Source organism: Chiloscyllium plagiosum, chromosome 13 (assembly GCF_004010195.1).
Source record: "Chiloscyllium plagiosum isolate BGI_BamShark_2017 chromosome 13, ASM401019v2, whole genome shotgun sequence".
Lineage (NCBI taxonomy): Eukaryota > Metazoa > Chordata > Chondrichthyes > Orectolobiformes > Hemiscylliidae > Chiloscyllium > Chiloscyllium plagiosum.
In genome coordinates, this window is record NC_057722.1 from 57403373 (window position 1) to 57415932 (window position 12560).

The window sequence follows — 12560 nt, forward strand, 5'->3', positions numbered from 1 at the left end:
AATGCCAATGGTGTCAAGCTTCTTGAGTGATGTTGGAACTGCCCTCACCTAGGCAAGAGGGGAATATTCCACCACACTCCTGACTTGCACCTAGAAATAATGGACAGATTTCAGGTAGTCAGGTGGTGAATTATTCACTAGGAGAAAGTGAGAACTGCAGATACTGGAGATCAGAGCTGAAAAATGTGTTGCTGGAAAAGCACAGCAGGTCAGGCAGCATCCAAGGAGCAGGAGAATCGATGTTTTGGGCATGATTCTCCTGCTCCTTGGATGCTGCCTGACCTGCTGCGTTTTTCCAGCAACACATTTTTCAGCAGTGAATTATTCACCACACTATGCCTTGTCTCTGACCTGCTCTTGTAGCTCCTGTGTTTATATGGTGAGTCCAGTTGAGTTTCTGGTCAATGATAATCCCCCAAGGATGCTGGAAGTGGTGGATTCAGTGATGGTAACTTGGCAGTAATTAGATTGTTGTTTATTGGTAATGATCATTGCATAACATTCATATGGCGTGAATGGTACTTGCCCACCCAAACCTGGATATTGTTCAGATCTTGTTGTATTTGAACATGGACTGCTGCAGTTGCAAAGTTCTGAACATTATGCAATCATCTGCAAATATCCCCACTTCTGACCTTATGATGGAGGGAGGTCATTGAAGAAGCAGCTGAAGGGGTTAAACTGATGAAAAAACATAACACCAAAGGAGCGAAACAGTTTATTTTGCAGCTCAGATTTCAGAAGACTCACATATAAAGTGGTAAAAGCAAATCTCACTCATCCAAAACTGCAGATTAACAGCAATTTGAAAAAAATAATACTGAGAACCACTGCAGACAGGATCAGGGCCAATAAGATCAGTGCTCCTGAGAACCATGAGACGAGGAAATGTGGCATACTGGCTTGCATCTATTTTAAACTGAAAGTAAAGATCACTCTACATTATTCCCCCTTACACTGACTCCCCCCTCAAGGTCAGCGACGGCAAGGGACTGTAGTCTGTACCGAATGAAAATAAGCATGGATGTGATAAGTTATACCTCCCTATCATCAAGCACCTATCTACGGTAGTTTATTTGTCTTGCACTTGAACTGCAGTCTTGTGTGCTCTCGCATTTCGAGAGCTCATTAAATATTTTAAATCCCCTCTAAGCCTGCTGTCCTAATTTTAACTCTGGCCCCCTCTTACTGACTCATCTTGTACAAGGAAACATTTCTTGCCATGTATCCTACCTACATCCCTCAAATTTATACACCTCAAACATATATTTCTTCAGCTTTCTCTGCTCTGTAGGAAAATAATAATAATTCTTGATGAAGGGCTTTTGCCCGAAACGTCGACTCTCCTGCTCCTTGGATGTTGCCTGACCTGCTGTGCTTTTCCAGCGCCACACTCTCGACTCTGATCTCCAGCATCTGTAGTCCTCATTTCCACCTCTGGAGGAAAATAACACCAGTCGATATCATCTCTTTTCAAAGCTGAATTGCTTCAGCCAAGCAGCATCTTGATGAATCACCTCTGTACCCACTCTAGGTCAGTCACATCCTTTCCACAGCATGGTGACTAGAACTGCACACACTATTCCAATTGTAGCCCAGTATTATACACAGCTCCATCATAACCTCTCTGCTTTTGTATTCAAGGCCTCAACTAATAAAGGCAAGTATTCCATATACTTTCTAATCACCATATGGACCGGGTCTGTTGCCTTCAAGAATTGTGGTCATACATACTAAGGACCCCCTCATCCTCTGTACTTCTTAGGGTCCTGCTCCCAAGACACATCACCTCACACTTCTCTGGACTAAATCCCATTGCTACTGGTCCACTGCCTCCTGCCACTAAGTCATTTAGTGATGGTGGCGATGGCCTCCTGGTATTTTCATTAGATTATTAATCAAGAGGTTAATCCAGGCAATACCTCGGTAATATCATGGGGACCCAAGTCCAAACCTCATCATGGCAGATGGTGAAATTTAGAAATAAAATGCAATTAAGAAACAAAAATCTGGAATTAAGACTCTCATGATGACCATGAATCCATTGTCTATTGTTGGAAAACCCATCATTTATGTCCTTTAGGGAAGGAAACTGCTATCCTATCAGGCCTACATGTGACTCCAGACCCACAGAAATGTGGTTGATGCTGCCCCCGGAGCAATAATTGCGGGCCTGGCCAGCAATGCCCTTATCGCATGAACAAAAAAAATTATAGATTCAATTGCTACATTCCCTTGGATCCTAGGGTTCTTACCTTCTCTACAAGTCTCCCATGCAACATCTTGACGAATGCATTCCTGAAGACTATGTAGACTACAACAACTGCACTACCCTGATCTACACATCTAGTTATCTCCTCAAAAAGGTCAATCAAACTTGTCTGACATCATCTCCCCTTGACAAAGCCATGCTCACTACCTTGATTAATCATTGCTTTTCCAAGCCAAGATTAATTCTGTCCCTCAAATGATTTTGTAACCTTCCCTATCACTGGTCTTTAATTCCCTGGTTTATAAGTATACCCTTCATGAATAGTTTGGAGATGCCGGTGTTGGACTGGGGTGTACAAAGTTAAAAATCACACAACACCAAGTTATTGTCCAACAGGTTTAATTGGAAGCACTAGCTTTCAGAGCACCACTCATCAGGAGGACAAAATTGTAAGACACAGAATTTATAGCAAAAGTTTACAGTGTGATGTAACTGAAATTATACATTGAAAAATACCTTGATTGTTTGTTGAGTCTTTCATGTGTTCGAATACCATGATAGTTTCACTTCTTTCATGTGTAAAAAAAAAGTTGCATTCTCAGGTTAACTGTAACAATTGATGTTCGCCAGACAATATGATGAAGGTGTTAGCCCCCTGTGTTCTCTGTCTGTGCCATAATGTTTAGACTGATTCTAATCTAAAAAGTGAGATAACAGAGTTTTACATGAGTTCAGGCAGTTTTTGAGCAAAGTACAATGTAACTCTGCAAGTACAAATTCACCCCACAAACGTATATGTATATGTGTGCATGTGGGTCTTTGTGTGTGTGTGTGTCACACCTATCATGGTATTCGAACAGATGAAAGCCTCAACAAACAATAAAGGCATTTTTCAATGTATAATTTCAGTTACATCACACTGTAAACTTTTGCTATAAATTGTGTGTCTTACAATGGTGTCCTCCACAACCACCTGATGAAGGAGCGGAGCTCTGAAAGCTAGTGCTTCCGTTTAAACCTGTTGGACTATAACCTGGTATTGTGCGATTTTTAACTTCATGAATAATGTTAGCATATTAGCTGTCCTCCCAGTCCTCTAGCACCTCTTCTGCAGCCAGAAAGGATTTGAAAATTAATATCAAGGTCTAAGAAGTCTCCTCCCTTGCCTCCCACAACAGCCTGGGACTAACCTCTTCTGGGCATAGGATATCAAATTTCAAGCCTGTTAAAACCTTTGCCCTCCCAATAAGTTACAGAGTAAATTTCCTTCTACTCTCTCCATAAAACATTCCCAAGTAGAGTTAGTGTTAGATATAGAGTAAAACTTCCTCTACATTATCCTCCAAACACTCCCAGGACAAGGATAGCATAGGGTTAAATACAGAGTAAAGCTCCTTATATTGTTCCTTCTTCTGAGCCAGAAGGCCTAGGTTCAAGTCCCACCTGCTCCAGAGGTGTGTAATAACATATGAATTAGAAAACATCTAAAGATTCCTGTACACTGTCCCCATCATACACTCTCAGGGTAGGTATAGAACAGGGGTCACAAAGTAAATTACCCCCTATTCTTTTATACTGAAAGTTAAGCTCCCTCTACTCTTGTAAACAAAGTCAAGATTGGGCAACACGGTGGCACAGTGGTTAGCACTGCTGCCTCACAGCGCCAGAAACCCGGGTTCAATTCCCGCCTCACGCAACTGTCTGTGTGGAGTTTGCACGTTCTCCCCGTATCTGCATGGATTTCCTCCGGGTGCTTCGGTTTCCTCCCACAGTCCAAAAAATGTGCAGGGTAGGTGAATTGGACATGCAAAATTGCCCATAATGTTAGATGAAGGGGTAAATGTAGGGGAATGGATTTGGATGGGTTGTTCTTCAGAGGGTCGGTGTGGACTTGTTGGGCCGAAGGGCCTGTTTCCACACTGTAATTATTGTCTCCAAACATTCACAGGAGAGGTACGGCATGGGGTTATTTAGAGAGTAAAGAATTTTGTACACTGTCCCCACCAAACTATCAAGGCAGAATACAGGTTGGGTAATGCTCCTTCTATTCCACAAAAGGGTAAGGGTGAGACCGTTGGAAAACTGATTCAAATAATTAAGGAAATCTCTGATACAGAGAATTTAACAAGGAGCAAACATAGACCCATAGTTAGTGTGCAGTGGGCTGGCTGAGCTGATGAATTAATATTAGTGAGAGATGGATTAAAAAAAAGGGTGCTCTACCTTCATGTAACCATACCAATGGGGAATATTGACTATAAATACAGCACCAGATAACAGACTCACAGTAAACAGATACCTTGAGATATAGCTGTACAGCTCATCAATAATGGCAACATGCCCAAGACCTGAGGCAAGTAAATCATGATCAGACACAAACATTCTGTCTGGCCAGTAGACAGAAATATTCATCCCAGGAACAAAATAACATGATTGTTACCATGATTCCAGCGTGTGAACAGCACAGGCTTTGCTATGACTAATATTCTAAAAACGTGGAAATAAACACATGGATCTACATTGTCAATATCTGTGGACAGCAGTAATGCAGCAGCAAACCCTGGGGAGTGAGGAGCTTAGATACTTCATGCTTCTCGCTCACATCTCAGTCCAAAGGCAAACAATTGTGTTCCCAAACACAGCCTGGCTCACCTCCCTCTGTCAGTGAGCTGAGCACCCCTCCCTCTCTCCGTCAGTGAGCTGAGATTCCCTCCTCTCAGTGAGCTCAGTATTCCCTTTTAACTCCATGGAGATCCTTCTCTCACACCTTGGTTAGTTGAGAATCCCTCACTCTTCCTTAACACTTGGTGAGCCAAGTACCCCTCTAACTCTCGGTGAACCTTTGGTGACCTGAGCTCCCCTCTGACCCTCAGTGACCTGAGGTCCCCTCCTATCAATGTGCTGTGATCCTCTCAGTATAATTGTTGCAGGAAGATGAGTTGGGTTTCAGAGTAAGAGGACACCGATGGCCGTAACAACTGTTCACTGGATAAAGACGAGCCCTCGCCCACAGTCAACATCATTTGTTGCTGATCCGCACCCATGGCAACAGCAAGTGGGATGGGTAGATCAGAGGGTTTCAGCTCCATGGAATCCTGTGATTCACGGTCAACAAAGTCTGTCTCGTGGTCATTACTATTGGTCCTCTTTACAGCTGGAAAGGAAATCATTACATAGAATAAGCTCAAAGTATGGTGATATCCCCACTTCTCATTTAAAGCACCAAATGTCAAGAGTATGTGAGGATAATGTTCTTCAATAAAGACAGGCCTCACCATGATGGACAACACTCAGGCAGACTTAGGGCTAAAATCCCTTTAACATTATTACAGAAAAAGATGAGACTTAACAGTTCAGCAACTTCTTGGTAAAGACTCCATGATCGTACTCCTTTGGTACTGACCTCCGCCGTCTGTCTGCCATTACATTAGATACAACTCTAACCAGCAAAGAAAATTCCCTCCTGTGCCCATCAACTCTAGTTTTGGTAAGGCTCTTGGTCCTGAAGAAGGGCTTATGCCCGAAATGTCGATTCTCTGCTCCTTTGATGCTGCCTGACCTGCTGCACTTTTCCAGCAACACATTTTTCAGCTCTGATCTCCAGTATCTGCAGTCCTCACTTTCTCCTAAGGGTCTTGGTGCCACACATACTCAAACATGCCCTTGACGTGAAGGGATGCACTTGCTACTCACCTGCGAAATATAGCTCTTTTGTCCATGTTTGGACAAAGCTGTAATGAGGTCAAGAGCTGGGCAACTCTGTCAGAGTCTAAACTGTGAGTATCTTATTGTTGTGCAAGTGCTGCGCAAAAGAACTGTTTTGAAAGTATACCGATAGGTCAGTAATGGGCCGTGTCAGACTTGTCCTGTTTTTCCTGAGCTGAGCATAACTAGACAATTTTTTTACATTGCCAGGTAGATGCCAATGTTATAGTTGTACTGGGATAGTTTGATTAAAGGCATGTCAATTCTGGGCTTAAGCCTTCAGTAGTATTGCTGGTGTGTTGTCAGGAACACATAGCTTTTGGCAGTTATCTAGTGCATTCAGCCATATCACATCATATCATGACATGTGTGATAACTGGGACCTCAGGAGGAGGCCAAGATGGATTCCTCCATTCCTGGCTCAAGATGGCTACGAATGTTTCAGCCTTGTGTTTTGCAGAGTTTCTGGGATCCCCCATGATTAACAATGGGGATATTTGTGAAGCCTCCTCCTGTAGTTGTTTAATTAGCCACCACCATTTATGACTGGATGCAGGTCTGCAGAGCTTAAACTGGATTAATTGATTGTGGGATCGCTTAGTTCTGTCTATGCATGCTGCTTCTACTGTTTACTATGCAAATATAGTACATAGCTAAAATCCTCCACACAAGGCAACCTTTTCTGTACCCTCTCCAAAGCATCCAGATCCTTCTGGTAGTACGCAATATTCCAAGTGTGGTCTAACTAAAGTTCTATAAAGCTGCAAAGGTACGAAATATAATTTTGTACCTTTGCCAACTCATTTTTAGGTATGCCTGGTTCTGTTGCTCGTATACCCCCTTTGCATACTTTATTGAACAGTTAGTCTCCTAGACTGATGGATTAATACTAATGGTAGAGTAAGGGCTCTGTGTTTACTGTGATTCAGGACAATTCTGATGCCAATGGCTCTTCATATTTGAGATGCTGACTTTAAATATTATTGATTGGACATACATCCAAATCTTGGGCATTTCGGACAGGACACTTTGGAAAACAAAACAAATTGGCTGCAGTGGGAAAGAAATGTTGCGTTTATCAAGAACACCAGCTGCTCGACTGGAGTCACCAAGTCTATAATATTTTTGGCGAACTGTGTCACATGATCCAGTTAGAGATTTGTAATAAAGCTAGTAAATTTGAATGGAACAGGCTTTGCTGTCTCTCCTCCCTGAAACCTATCTCAAAGTTTGACAACTGAAAAACCATTGGAATATTGCATTCCCCCAAGTAGAGGGTTCTGAAAGGGAAGTTTACATTGCTGGAAAATGAAGAGGTCTTAATGGGGAATTTACCAACTGTAACTGGTACAAAAAGACATCCCTCATGGCAGATTGGTACAAAACATGAAGCCACATGGTATCAGGAATGAGCTGGCAAGGTGGATACAGAACTGGCTTAGTCATAAGAGACAGAGGGGAGCGGTGGAAGGATACTCTTCAGAATGGAGGGCAATGACTAGTTGAGTTCCATAGGGATCAGTGCTGGGACCTCTGCTGTTCGTGATCTACATAAAGGGTTTGTAGGAAAAAGTAGCTGGTTTACTTTAGTGATGGAAAGGTGTATTCCACTGAGCAAGAGTTACAGCTGGGGGAAGAGAAATTACGATGCAATTAGGAAAGATTTAGGAAGCGTAGAATGGGGAAGGAAACTGCAGGGGTTGAGCACATTAAAAATGTGGAGCTTATTCAAGGAAAAACTCCTTTGTGTCCTAGATACGTATGTACCTGTCAGGCAGGGAGGAAGATATATTACGCGTGAGCCATGGTTTACTAAGCAAGTGGAATCCCTGGTCAAGAAGAAGGCGGCTTATGTTAGGACAAAATGTGAAAACTCAGTTAGGGCGCTTGATGGTTACAAGGAAGTCAGGAAAGATCTAAAAAGAGAGCTCAGAAGAGCCAGGAGACGACAAGAGAAGTTGTTGGCGGATAGGATCAGGGTTAACCCTAAGGTTTTCCATAGGTATGTCAGGAATAAAAGAACGATGAGAGTTAAATTATGGCCAATCAAGGATAATAGTGGGAAGTTGTGTGTGGAGTCAGAGGAGATAGGGGAAGCACTAAATAAATATTTTTCAACAGTGTTCACTATAGAAAATGAAAATGTTGGCGAGGAAGATACAGAGATACTTGCATCTAGACTAGAAGAGACTGAGGTTCACAAGGAAGAGGTATTAGAAATACTGCAGAGTGTGAAAATAGACAAGTCCCCTGGCCGGATGGGATCTATCCTAGGATCCTCTGGGAAGCAAGGGAAGAGATTGCCGAGCCCTTTGGCATTTTTCTTCAGATCATCATTGTCTACAGGAATACTGCCTGAGGACTGGAGGATAGCAAATGTGGTTCCCTTGTTCAAAAAGGGTAGTAGAGACAACCCTGGTAATTACAGACCAGTGAGTCTCACTTCAGTTGTTGGTAAAGTGTTGGAAAAGGTTATAAGAGATAGGATTTATAACCATCTAGAAAAGAATAATCTTATCAGGGATAGTCTGCACGGTTTTGTGAAGGGTAGGTCATGCCTAACGAATCTTATTGAGTTTTTTGACGAAGTGACCAAACAGGTAGATGAGAGTTAACCGGTTGATGTGGTGTATATGGATTTCAGCAAGGCGTTCGATAAAGTTCCCCACAGTAGGCTATTATACAAAAAGCAGAGGAATGGAACTGTGGAGAACTAGCAGTTTGGATCAGTAATTGGCTTGCTGAAAGAAAACAGAGGGTTGTAGTTGATGGAACATGTTCATCTTGGTGTCCAATTACTAGCGGTATACCGCAAGGGTCAGTGTTGGGTCCACTGCTGTTCGTCATTTTTATAAATGACCTGGATGAGGGCTTAGAAGGGTGGGTTAGTAAATTTGCGGACGACACTAAGGTTGGTGGAGTTGTGGATAGTGACGAAGGATGTAGTAGGTTGCAGAGAGACATAGATAGGATGCAGAGCTGGGCTGAGAGGTGGCAAATGGAGTTTAATGTGGACAAGTGTGAGGTGATACACTTTGGACAGAGTAATCGGAATGCAAAGTATTCGGCTAATGGTAAGATTCTTGGGAGTGCAGATGAGCAGAGAGATCTCGGTGTCCATATACACAGATCCCTGAAAGTTGCCACCTAGATTGACAGGGTTGTCAAGAAGGCATACAGTGTTTTGGCCTTTATTAATAGAGGGATTGAGTTCTGGAACCAGGAGGTTACCTTTATTAATAGAGGGATTGAGTTCTGGAACCAGGAGGTTATGATGCAGCTGTACAAAGCTCTGGTACGGCCACACTTGGAGTATTGTGTATAGTTCTGGTCACCGCATTATAAGAAGGATGTGGAAGCTTTGGAAAGGGTGCAGAGGAGATTTACTAGGATGTTGCCTGGTATGGAAGGAATGTCTTACGAGGAAAGGCTGAGGGCCTTGAGGCTGTTCTCGTTAGAGAGAAGGAGGTTGAGAGGTGACCTAATAGAAACATACAAGATAATCAGAGTTAGATAGGGTGGACAGGGAGAGCCTTTTTCCAAGTATGGGGACGGTAGACACGAGGGAACACAACTTTAAAGTGAGGGAAGATCGGTATAAGACAGATGTCAGAGGTAGTTTCTTTACTCAGAGTAGTAAGGGTATGGAATGCTTTGCCTGCAACGGTAGTAGATTCGCCAAGTTTAAGTGCATTTAAGTCGTCATTGGACAGACATATGGATGTACATGGAATAGTGTAGGTGGGATGGGCTTCAGATTAGTATGACAGGGCGTGCAGCATCGAGGGCCGAAGGGCCTGTACTGCGCTGTAATGTTCTATGTTCTATGTTAATTAGTAAGTTGGCAGACAATACAAAGATTGGTGGAGGAGGATCGTCAGAGGATACTGTAGGATATTGATCAGTTGGAGGCGTGGGCAGAAAAATGGCAGATGGAATTTAATCCAAACAAATGTTGGGTGATACATTTTGGAAGGTCAAGTTCAGATGGAAATTATACAGTGAATGGCAGAACTCTTAGAAGTATCAATATGCAGACGGATCTGGGTATGAAGGTCCAAAGATCACTGAAGGTGGCAGTGCAGGTAGATGAGATAGTGAAAAAGGGCCTATGACATGCTTGCCTTCATTGGAAGGAGCATTGAATATAAGAATAGACAAGTAATGCTGCAGCTTTATAGAACTTTAGTTAGACCACACTTGGAATATTGCATACAGTTCTGATCACAACACCACCAGAAGGATGTGGATGCTTTGGATGGGGTAAAGAAAAGGTTACCAGTATGTTGCCTAATATAGAGATTTTAGCTATGAAGCAGGGTTCGCTAGACTGGGTTTGTTTTCACTGGAACATAGGAAATTGACAGGCGATTTTGAAAATGGCATGGATAGAGTGGAGAGTAGAGGCTTTTTTCTCAGAGTGGAGAGGTCAATTACTAGGAGACACAGATTCAAAATGCAAGGGAGAAATTTCAAACACATGCACTGTGGTGAAAGGGTTAAAATTATGTCCCAATACATGTGTGAATCTTATCATGAATATGTTACCGGAACACGAGGCATGCTTTTCACTCAAAGGGTGGTGAGCGCCTGGTACGCCTTGCCAGAGGAGATGGTGGAAGCAGACACAAAGCAGCATTTAAGAAAAGTGAAAACATGAATAGGAAGGGAATAGTGGGATACAGGATTACTGTTCCTGTAAGAGTTTTAGCCTGGAAGGGCAAAATGTAGTGGCTCAGGCTTGGAGGGTCGAAGGTTCTGTTCCTGTACTGTATTGTTCTTTGTTCTCTTGTCCAATGCCAAGGCTTGTGTGAATAATGACTTCAGCTATGGTCCACTTTTATTTTCTGAATTTGACTGTTATTTCACAATTTTAAGATAAGCCTGCCTATAAATAGTCACAGTTACTTACAGATGGCCATAGTTACCAGAGGAGTGAAAAGTGACTGGGAGATTCTGAGAATCTTTTTGTTCCTACCAGCAGCATGTCAAAGGGAGGCAAGCTCTTGGAGGGAATGGCAACTTTGGAGTGCTGCTATTGAGGTTAAAGCACAGGTTTAGATGAGCATTGGCTTTTGCTGAGGAGGGCGAGCAGCATTGCCTTTCCTTTTAATCTAATAGATACTAGAGAAATAGTAGCAGCAGTTAATGGAGTGGAATGCTCCTCCTGTGAGATGTGGGAGATCAGTGAGAAGTTGAACGTCCCTGTAAACAATGTCTGCAGGAAGTATGTCCATCTGCAGCTCCTCTCCAACCACATGGATTGGTTGCAGCCGCTGTGGGACTAACTGAGGAGCAGACAGGAGGCAGAAAGCTGTGCAGATAGGCGTTCCATTTACTGACAAACAGAGAGATCTTGGGATGCAAGTCCATGGCTCTCTGAAAGTGGCAACACAAGTGGATAAGGTGGTAAAGGTAGCATACGTATGTTTTCCTTTAATACTCAGTGCCTCAACTGATAAAGTTGGCAAGTCATGTTGTAGCTGTATAAAACTTCAGTTTGGCCACATTTGGAGTATTATGCAAAATTCTGGTCACCACACTGTAGGAAAGATGTAGAGGGTTTGGAAAGGATGGATCAGATTTATCAGGATGTTGCTTTGATTGGAGCATATTAGGTATAAGGAGAGGTTGGACAAACTTGGATTGTTTTTGCTCGATCATTGGAGGCTGAAGGGCGACTTGTCAGAAGTATATAAAATTGAGAGGCACAGATAGGTGGAGTCGTGTCCCCAGGGGGGAAATGTCAAATACTAGAGGGCATAGATTTAAAGTGAGATTGAGGAGAAATATAAAACAGATGTACAAGGCCAGAGTTTTACCCTGAGGGTGGAAGGAGCCTGGAACATTTTAGCAGGGACAAGTAGAGATCGATACCATAGCACATAGAACAGGGATTTAGACAGACGTAAGAAGGCAGGGAATAGAGGGGATACGGCATGAACAGGTAGAGAGAATTAGTTTTAAATTACATAATGGTTGGCACAGAAATGGTGGGCCAAAGAACCCGTTCCCATGGTGTTCTGTATTGTGTGTTGGTTTTATGTATGTGTCTATAGCATTTTTCAAGAAGGGTAGTTGTACACATTTGCACAGTTCAAATGTTTTCTGAATTATCTTTACCTAAGTTTTTTGTTTGTAATAAACTAATTATTTATTATGAAATAAATGTGACTCATTTCTGACATCTCATGGGCCATGTCACTTTCCTTTTTAAATTCAAACCTTGTGACGAGTAAAGGAGTGAGACAAAGAAGGAAATCATTTTTATCCTGCTTAAATTGGTTGCAACATAGTCCTAAATAATCGGTAAACAAACTAGAAAGGAAATGGGCAATTTCTTTTCAAATTTATCCCATTGCTTTGCTTTCTTCCATAAACTGCTCTCAATCCCACTGTTCTGTGCTCTCCCCATAGCCCTGTATCAGTATCAAAATTAAACTCTCTGACCCTGTCACAATCCGCATTCCTCTGTCCACCTTCCTCCCTGTGGCCCTGTATCAATTCCTCAAATAGGTTTTTAACATCTGGAAAGTTGGCAGTATCAGATTTCATAGGAACTTTCAGAAGGCAATGTATTATGTCGAAAATCTTGGTGTTAGATGGGCTGAATAACGTGTTAATGCACTGCCAGTATTTACAA

General features: G+C 42.5%; 1 protein-coding gene across 7 annotated transcripts in view; it reads right to left on the minus strand.

The window, feature by feature from the left end:
- Positions 1-12560, minus strand: part of LOC122556087 (myoneurin-like) — a 100393-nt gene that overhangs the window by 51891 nt on the left and 35942 nt on the right. The gene's annotated exons all lie outside the window — the stretch shown is intronic.